Source organism: Emys orbicularis, chromosome 3 (assembly GCF_028017835.1).
Source record: "Emys orbicularis isolate rEmyOrb1 chromosome 3, rEmyOrb1.hap1, whole genome shotgun sequence".
NCBI lineage: Eukaryota > Metazoa > Chordata > Testudines > Emydidae > Emys > Emys orbicularis.
Genome location: NC_088685.1, coordinates 7,504,403 through 7,514,935, shown reverse-complemented (window position 1 = coordinate 7,514,935; position 10,533 = coordinate 7,504,403). Strand labels below are relative to the sequence as shown.

General features: G+C 45.7%; 1 protein-coding gene across 1 annotated transcript in view; it reads left to right on the top strand.

Moving 5' to 3' along the window:
* Positions 1-1,606: 1,606 nt before the first annotated feature.
* Positions 1,607-10,533, top strand: part of PNOC (prepronociceptin) — a 35,461-nt gene continuing 26,534 nt past the window's right edge. Inside the window, exon 1 of the mRNA XM_065402185.1 lies at positions 1,607-1,697. The gene's annotated coding sequence lies outside the window, so the exon portion shown is untranslated. The remainder of the gene's footprint in view (positions 1,698-10,533) is intronic.

Here is a 10,533-nt window from a genome sequence, read left to right as displayed (position 1 = left end):
TCCTCCTCCCCACTAGCAGAGGCTGATCCTTTGACTGCTGCTGTTGCAGCAGGATGAAATGGGGAACCTGACTCCCAACCCTTGTATGACACAGCCCTGACCCCCAATGCTTCTCCGCTGCCTGTAGCAAGTGGGCTGTTGGCCAGACCCTTGCACCGCACTATTACTACCTCTTTGCCTGACATCCCCACCCACATTCTCCCTCCTGCCCTTGAGCGTAGTGTTTCCGCTGCTGTCACTGCTCTATATCGTGAGAGAGCTGCATGAATGGCCTGTTATAGATATTACTTGCTGTTGTAACACGGTTGGAGGGTGGGCTAAGAGGGGTGGTGCTTGGATCTTAGAATGGGGTGTGATGGGAGCTCTCCAGAGAGCATCTAGGAGATGCAGGAAGTAGTGCTGGCAATTCCGTAGCTGGCAATCCTTCCTGAGTTAGTATTGAGCCAACACCCCAGCAAGGTGCAGGCGGGGGAGGGTGCTGTGTTATGGGAGGCACCATCTTTCAGGAGAGGTGGAAAACCCAGGATCTGTTCATTTGGTATCTTTGATCTCATGGTACTTTTCACATAAAAATGCCACTTATTCCTGATGTTCTGGCAAAATTCTAGCTATTGTCTTCCTAAAATTCCCCTTTGCAGTTTCAGTGGGATGCCGAATTCTCCTTAGCACTCTGGCTTATACTGTTGGGTAGGTTCACATGTGCTTCTAAACAGCTGCTGAATTCCATTCCAGCACTGCCTGTGTTTCAGTGATGGGTGGAGTGATCCCTCTCGATCTTTTTCCTACCTCACAGGCGTCTTGTGAAGCTTAATACATTTATAAAGCACTTTGAGATTGTTGGATGAAAGCTGCCGGTAACTTTATATAAAGGCAAAGAATTCTTAATAATACTCTCAAACAAAAAAAATCACAAAGCGTTTATCTAGGACTGTTCATCCTTAGATCTCAAGGCGCTTTCAGTAAGCTCCTTTTGCAGAAAGGGAAACTGAGGCACAAAGCAATAAAGTGACTGGAACAGAACCCCTGTCTCCCAGTCCAGGGCTCTCTGCACATCACCACACAGTTTCCCTGTCAGTGTTTTTTCATATGCAATGATACAAGCCCTGGGAGGAGAACAAGAGGTGCTAAATGTTCACACCTCATCCTTCTGGATCCAATTGAAGTGCTCTGTGAGTGAGGTGCAGGCCAGGGGATTGGGAAACTCAGTCCTAACTGGAAACCCAGGATTCCCTTGGCTCTTGCCCGGGATGCTGTGGCTGTGACCGAGCTGTTTAGGGTTCTGTGCTGCAGTTTGCTGGCACCGGGAGGTCTGAGCGTCAGTTACGGCTGCACCTCCTAAGAATGAGTAATACCGTGAGGTACTGCTTGTCCGCAGCAGGCTGGTGTCACGGCGTGTACGTTAAAGGGTTCCGGTAAAGAGATCGCAAAGTGACACTGTTTCTGGAAAGGTTTCGGGGGGAGGTGGGGGGGATGCTAAGGGCACAGTGCTGCTCCCCAGCTGTTAGTTAGCGTGTCAGCCAGCCAGCATCCTGGGGGTGGGCTCATAGATGCACGTGGTGGTAGGCTGGGGCGGGAGATGCGTGGATGTGTGTGTGTGTGTGTGTATACTGTATATATATATACACACCACTGTGACAGAGACACTGTGGAAGAGTCACATATCAGAGGAAGCCTTGCTACTGACAACACACCCTCAGGTAGGCAATTGCTTGATAATACCAGCACTGCTTCTCTTTGTGTCAGTGGGGAACAGAGGACCACAAGGGCTCTCTCTCTCTCTCTCTCTCTGCATGCAGGTGCTTCTTCAGATCAGGACATCCTTTTAGTATAAAGACAATGGGAGAGGCTTTTGGTTTTACTGAGATTTTTTCCCCCATTTAAAGGGTTACAATGAATATATTCTCTTTAAGGAGTTTCTCTGGCTGAAAGGGACTGAAAGATCAGACCTTGCTTAAGATGCTAGTTTGGGTGAGTGGTTCAGAAAAAAAAGTTTTGCCTTCACAATCCAGTTCCCTAGAAAATCTTTCTTGGACCTAATTACATGAAAGACCAAATGCAACTGGAGATGGAATTGCTCAGTGTATCGAAATCTACTAACCCTGTGGAAAAACCACATCATCTTCTTAGTAATGTGTCTATTGATTTTTACCCTCCCTGTTATTTCTATTGATATTTATCAGACAGGTATCATTTACATGACTGCTCATTCTAGACATAAATATTTTGCAGGTGCCTGATCCTCAGTTGAACAGAATGGGGGATTTTTTGTTTGCTAGCTTTACAAAATAAATTGCTATGAGCTTTGTGCAGTTATTCCCAGGAGAATTTCTTTGACCCAGGCTCAGAATTCCCTCAGTCATGGCACCATTATTTTCCCCATTCAGTATTTCTACCTCATCTAATTTAAAGCAAGAACAAGAGAGATCACTAACTTTGGAACTTGACTGGAGGGTGTTCTCAAAGACATCTGAATTAGGAGCAGTGCCTTGTCCTTTTGAAAACACACAAAAAGGTAAACAGAATATTCTTGCAGTCACCCGTGTAGGACAAGGAGAGGTAGGAATGACTGAGATTCAACTGGGTTATACTGGAAGGAGAAACCTTTTCCCAACAATGCTCTGCCTCTAAATTGCATTTCTGAATCTATAGATTTACTGCATCTTATAATTTGGCCAATTATGACCAATTGCACAATTTAGTGAATTAACAAGAGGATGCACTTGCTTTTCTGCAAGCATCATATAAACTAGAGGAAGCTATGGCCAATAAAAACCTTCGCTGAAATCTCACAAAACCCAGAAATATAATTTTCTTCTTATCAACCCATTCTCGCAAAAGGAGTGTGATTTCAGTAATGTTTGTGAACTGCTTTGAGACACTCTAGAAATGTTAAATATTCTTATTATTTTGTATACATATGTCTTTTAAAACAGCATTTTCTGTTTTAGGAATCAGATTCTTCCTTGCTTACAGGCAGGCTAGTCATAACTTTATACCTAGCATTGGAAGGGAGATTCAGAGAGCAAAACTGCCAGTGTTTTAACTGGTGCCAGTGGGGGGCACTATTGGACAATGTTGTGGCTATTTGCTGAAATCAGCTGGACACATTCACTGTGACTAACAGAAGCTGACATCTGCTAGCCACAGCGTGTTCAGACCAGGGGCCTGATCCAAAGCCCATTCAAGACAATGGGAGTCTTTCCAATTGGGCTTTTGCTCAGGCCCCACTTCGGTGTGTGTGCATGAATGAATGAAAGAATGTTATGGCTGGATTAACTTTATAAATGAAAACTTTAGAGAATGCAGAGTACAATTCTTTGTCACTCCCTAGTATGGAAATCACCCTTTTCCTTGTCTGTTAGCTCCGTGAGAGCATGACTGATTCAGTACCACTTCACCCACAGAGCAACAGCTCCACACACACCAACAAAGCTATCGAAAACTGATCATATTGTCGCCGATTCTAACTTTTATGGCTATTGATTCTGCTGAAGGAAAACTAGACCATCCAGCCCATCCCAACTCCCCCGTGGGATGGTTCCCACCTAGACATTGTGTCCAGACTCATGTCCCAAGCAATGGGGCTTCTGCCACGTCCTTAGGAGATTGCTGAGCAGCTAGTTGGGGGAAGGGATTCTGAGCCTGCTCTCACAAACGCTCAGTATAAAAGCATCAGTGCCTTTTAAATTAATTTCCCCAAAGACACAACAAGAGGGCAAAGATCCTGCCACTGGTTCTCTGCCTGCATAAAGTGCAACAGAAAATGCCTATGAGAGGAATTATTCTGTCTTTAGTACTACCAGGCTCCAGCATTCGGCTTATCTGCAGCGTGAAGTAAGACTAGCTCTGAGCTGAAGAGTTCCTGGCTGGCTTGGATACAGTAGATCAGAGGAACTGGTTCAATCTTGATTTCTTAGGTTGTTTCACAGCAGTATTACCAAATGGCAACATGTTTTGACCAACAAGGTGCTTTCTGCAATGTTATCCGATGGGGAATTTCTTCCTAGTATCTTGCTACTGATCAGTTTGTGCCCTGATGCATGAGGACTGATGGGCCTTGTAGTTTTTTGTTCTAACTGGCCGGTACTATTCTTAGTCATCTAAATGTTTAATCCATTTTTGAATCTTACTAACCTATTCAACTCAACAACATCCTACAGCAGCAAGTTCCACAGGTTAATCATATGCTGCTTTTTAAAAATAGCGTATTCTTTTATGCCTCCCTTTCCACTTGTATTATATGGGGAAGAATTATTAATGGATGTGCTTGATTGATCTAGTGAGCTGTGCTCAGTACAAGTGGCCTCAGTATTATTCATAATTTTATATACCTCCAACATGCTCCTGTCTGAAACCACAGCTACCCCTCCAATAGCCAGACTCCTAATATCTGAATTGGTAGGCTGGATTTCCATAGTGCTTTACAGCTTGGCTACTTCACAATAGAAATTGAGCACAATTAAGGTAGATTGAGTGATAATAACCACCAATATTTTATGCTTCCCTAGCACATTCCATCCAGGGATCCCAAACACTTTACAAAGAAATGAATGAATCTGCACACCCCCGCCCCTCCCTGTCAGGTTGGAAGGGGGATGCCTTGTCCTGTCACCCTCCCCCCAGGTGACCAGATGTCCCGATTTTATAGGGACAGTCCTGATATTTGGGGCTTTGTCTTATATAGGCACCTATTACCCCCCACCCCCTGATTTTTCACACTTGCTGTCTGTTCACTCTCCCCCTCTTCCCCTTACCTCCCGGAAGCTACATCAATATCCCTGTTCCAGGCAGAGATTTCTGCTGAGCATGTATTTGTTCTGGGAAGAAAATCTTTACAGCTTCATCTATACTTCCGCTAATTACGTGAATAAGGATACACTCTCCTCCTGACACCCTGTGGGTGGAGATGTGATGACTATAGGATAGTACGCTCAAGTGTCTTACGCCACCATTTGCATGACTGGGTGCCTCTGACAGAAGCTATCAGCATCTCTTTGGATTCCCTGCCTTCACACTTCCCAATTCATTCTCCCTCCCATGCTCCCTGCAGTTTATAAAGCCTCATAGTTCTGACCCTGCTCACCGCTAGACTTAGACTGGCATATTTTTGGCTACATTTAATAACACAAAATTTGGAATTTGAATTTTGTTACAAGTCTGTGGGCCAGAGCCTCATCTATGACCAGCAGAAGGGTGGGGGTGGGGGTGGCTTCCCAACCCTGGGGCTGGTAGCAAGTCCCACCAGCCCTCGTGTAACTTAAGTCAACCTAGGGGTTGCTCTGAACTACCCTGGCTGGCTCTGGGCTCCAAAGGCTGTTCACCAACCAAGGATTGCCAGAGTGCTCTGGCCCTCCACCCCCTACATCAGGGGCTGCATGGGAGGTGGGGTGGGTGAAGCCAGGGCAGGAACTGGTTATTCTGGCTCTACATTCACTAACTGGGGAGTTGTGGCTGCTTCTTGACCATATCTCAGCCCTCTGTGCCCTTGCTCAGATCTCTGCCCTCCATCCCTGGGACCCCCACCCCCTCACTTTCTGACTAGATTGATTTTGGGAGGTTTACGACAGCAGGAAGGTTCATAGCTGCTGCTCTGACCCCACTGCACAGTTGATCCCTTGAGAGCCACAAGCAATTGTGCACCAAGCCAGGATTTCACATTGCATGGCAGTACAAATCAGCCGCTTTGCTTATCTCTCTCACCAGAACATGTCTGTCCCAGCCAATTCTCTGTGGTGCATTTCATTCACTGGGTGATGATTGCTAGTGCCTGGAGAGACCGGGCTGATAAGATCTTTCAATTAGCAGGAAAGAAAAGACTCAATGGTTGTCTGTGTGTCTCCCTCAGCCACTTTGTGACAGCCAGTTGCAACCTGCCTTTCTAGGGCACAGCGAACTTGAAACCTCTTTTGGGGACAAAAGGGGTGTGGTAAGCTGCCTGGAGGGCCTGATCCTGATCCCAATTACTTTGGTATGAATCAGGAGTAACTCTGTTGCAGTTACATGGGTTACACTGTGTGAATGAGGTCAGAATCAGGCTCATTGGAGTTTTGCCCTTTGTAGTACGGGGAGAGGACAGCCTTTGTCTAGTTAGTGTGGGAAGTAGAGAGAACTACCGGGTCTTGTCTATCCCATTTATATTAATTACAGCCAACACCTGCCTCTTCCCCACCATGAGAAGCAATGAGCCACTGGCTTGCATGGGAGCAGGATGGAAGCCACACACTCTCATGGACGTCAGTGAGTGGGGTGCCAGGCATTCTGGGCTGAAATAATAATTAATAAACTCAAGGGAAAGAAGACGTCTTAAACAGTGGACTCCAATAAAAGGGTCATAAATGAATAAGTATTGGTAGGCGTTGTTTCTTTATCCTAGTCTTAATTCTAAGATCACCACTGTGCTTTGTAGAATGATTAATAGATTTCAGTCAAAAGGGCCATTAATATCATCTAGCCTGGCCTGAATGGCCAGTGTAAGTGCTTGACAGCACTTCCTACCGCTAGAGCACGTTTCATTCAAGGCTCTCGGGTGCTGCCCAAACATCAGAGTTGAAAAATGAGAACAGGCTTTAAAATCAGAGCCTTGTAATGACCAGATAAAGAAGCAGGAGATGCCACAGACAGAGAAATACCACGGATAGTAACAGTTAGCACTTCTATAGAGTTTTTCCCCATCTCCACGATATTCTATGCACTTCAGCACTCATAACACTGTGTGAGACAGATCAGCCAGAACCAGTACCCCCATTTTACAGATGGGGAAACTGAGGCACAAAGGGGTGACACAATGTGCACAAGGACACCCAGGGAATCAGTGGCACCCCTGGGTTAGAACACACCACTGCTTGGACCGTTAAACCCTGTTCAGCCCTTTAGGTCACTCTGCCTCTGTGCATCATGAGAGAGGAGATTAATCCAAATGACTTTTAGGCGTGAGTTGAAAAGATGATTGCCATTCCCAGCCCCTCTTCTGGAAGCTTTTGCCAATCCTCTGACTCATTCTGCCATCCAGCTTTAATGAGACTCAGCAAAGATTAAAGTAATTCCAAACCTTATCAGCTCTCTCCCTTGTACAGTTGGCAAACAACAAACAAGCTACTGAGATTAACCCTTCCATGCCCTCAGCATATTCTACTCCAGCCAGAGAGAAACTGTGTGTGACCCTGGTACCAAAGTGCTATGAATCTGATACTCCAGACTTTATGGGAATCTGCATAACACTTCCACTCTGCTGGTAACACTGAATTAAGGAAACTTTGTATGAACCATCCCTTCAGCAGAAAGAAGAAGCCCAGCTTTCATTTCTTTACTGCCTTATGTGTTCCCTCTACTCAGCCTGGGAAAAGAATTATGGTTTGAGGATCCCGCGGGTAGCCTTTTCCTCTCTACATTTGCCACTGTCACAAGCCCCAGAGAAGTTAACTAGGTCAGATCAGATCAGATTGGAACCAGCTCAAACGTTTGCCCAAGTTAGAGCTGACCCGGGCTCAAAGTGAGTCTTTGTTCTGAGGTGTCAGAGCTTTGGACAAACTAGGTTTTTCATGGCACCGCAATCTTGATTCTCCACTAATAGACGGATGTTCACTCCTATGCCTGTTGGATCCTCAGCTTCAAACTGTTTACGCTCAGCTTGCTTCCCTCTACCCAAATCCCCTTTTTCTCACTCGTTGGGTTCTGATCAACCAACGAAATGAGCATTTCCAAGAGGACTAGAGTCACGGGACCACATTCAACAAGGCAACCTGGAACAAGCAGCTGCCACATCCATAGATATCTCTGGGCCAAGTTCAGCAGTGACATACACAGGGGTATGCTCAGATGCCAGGGTGATGGGTGGCAGTAGAAACCCCTAAGATAAACAACCTACGTGTTAGCTCCAAATCTCAGAACTGCTCTGGTTACTTTGCCTGGTCTTGTACGTGAGATGGCATATTCATGCCCTGCACATTGACTGTACCGGTTTCCTCCTCGAACTGCTGGGAAAACACACCATGGTCCCAACACCAGCCAGCAGAGCCAGCTGGAGACACCAGGGCCAGCCATACTGTACCATCCTAAGGTGCAGCAGAGGTCCAAGGAGCCATAATCCCTTCCGCAGCTCCCTCTCAGGTAGCACCGAGACCCCAGCTCAGGGCAGCGCTTATCAGGCATGCTTGGGCCCTAATGGATTCCACTCCCTGACATCCCTCTGAGGAAGGTGAATGATCCCCATTTTGCAGATGGGATAATGGAGTCACAGCAAGGTGAAGTGACTTGCCCAAGGCCACGCAGTGGCAGAGCTGGGAAATGATCCCAGGTCTCTTACCTTCACCACAAGACAATGGTCTGTTTCTCCCTTTTAGGCAGTTAATCTAGTCCACTGGCTCTCAACCTTTCCAGACTACTGTACCCCTTTCAGGAGTCTGACTTGTCTTGCATACCCCAAGTTTCACCTCACTTAAATTCTATTTGTTGACAAAATCAGACATAAAAATACAAGTGTCACAGCACACTATGACTGAAAAATGGCTGACTTTCTCATTTTTACCATATAATTCTAAAATAAATCAATTGGAATATAAATATTGTACTTACATTTCAGTGCATAGTATGTAGAGCAGTATAGACAAGTCATTCTCGGCATGAAATTTTAGTTTGTACTGACTTGGCAAGTGCTTTTTACGTAGCCTGTTGTAAAACTAGGCAAATATCTAGATGAGTTGATGTACCCCCTGAAAGACCTCTGTGTACCCCCAGGGATATGCATACCCCTCGTTGAGAACCACTGATCTAGTCCATCCCTCAGATGCCAGTACAAGGTGATTCCCTATGTATATACTCCAGTGCATTGTCCAATCTAGTTTTCCCTTTGGGAGATTCTTCCACAGTCTACATGCATATGTCCCTGGGTTAGCTATACACTGCAAAGGTGCCACATCAGGTGAATGGGGCAGCACCACCTGTGGGCACCACCCCAACCTCAGATCTGTGCTACATGAGGCAGCTCTGACAGGGATCCGATCACTTATTTTCGGTAAATTGATGCTGCAGCAGCAGGTAGTTAAGTAACGTTATCCTGTGACCACATTCCAACCCACTGACGGTATTGCTGCGGTAAACTGTACCCAGGGGAATGATTTTAAAGAGGATTCACAATGTAATATGCAACCCTTCAGTTCTGCAGGCGGACTCATCTCATCTCCCTGTAACAAAGCCCCTTTTAAATCTCTTCCAGTGAGGCATCCTGGGCCAAGTCCTGTACACCCTTTTCACTGAAGTCAAGAGAGCGCTGCATGCAAACTGTATACAGGAGGGAGGTATGCCCATTCTCTTGGCATGAGCTAGGGGCCTGGATTCTCATCCCTGTCTGGAATGAGACAGCTGGCACAAAGGGAACAGAACAAGGATCTGGCCCTAAGTCTCAAAGTATCTTCTCCTCCAGCCTTCTCTGTTTTCCCACCTCCTCTCTCTCTCTCTCTCTCTTTCCCCTCAAAGACTTTTAGGGGTTCCACTAGTCCCTGTTTTACACACAGCTCAACCCAGCAACCACAAGCAGAAGCAAAAAGAAATGTTGTGGTCCGAATCCTGGTATTACTGAAGTTAACAGGCCCAGGTCTGCTCTCACATCAGTTTAACACCCGCTGACTTTGACCAGGTTACTCTCAATTTACACTGGCGTGAGCAAGGCCAGAATCAGGTCCAACTGGCATTGTGCCACTGACTTCAACTGCATCAGGATTTGGCCCTCGTTTATTAAGTCTGTATCAAACATCTCATTTTTGTATTTGTCCAAAGGCAATTACAAGCTGGATAGCAGACAGAGCAATAAATGCTGCAATCACAAGCATTATACCTGATTGCTTATTGCAACAAGGAGTTGGTAAAAAGCATACCCAAGTGCTTAGTTAACCTTGTAGCCTCCCAAATCATCCCAATTAGACAGTTTCCTCTTAGAATTTGTTTATCCCCTACTATTGTCATCAGAAACACCCTAAAAAAACCAATTCACAATGTTTTCGATTATACAGGTGAATGGGAATTTCAGCTCTGAGCGGCTAATCATTTGAATAAAAACTGTTATCCCCACTGTGCAGAACAACACTTTGACAAATAAGACCAGTGTGGAGAGAATTACCTTTCCTTACATAAAACAATTCATTATTTTTATTTTTAAATAGCGACGTGCACTAAGGTTAAAGACCTTGCTCAAGCTATTCACCCAGAAGAGTAAGGTTGGCAAATGAGCCTCTGGAATAAGATTCACATCTGCCTCTTCTAAGCTAAGTTTATTCACAGTGGCAAAAAATGGTAGTCTTAAGGCACAGGTTACAAAAGTGAGGGATGAGATAAGCAGCTTCTTTAAATGCTACAGGCACATCTCAGACCTGTTGTGGCAGTTGTGACTGTCCTTCAGCAGGCTGGGGCCCATTCAGGGAAGCCCTGGCTAGTGTCAACTATGCCCATATGGCTATGATCCCAAGGAACCATCTGCCATCTACTTGCCAGAGCACAGCATGTTCTGGCTATGCCATCTTCCCCTCTGCCCCAAAGAACGAC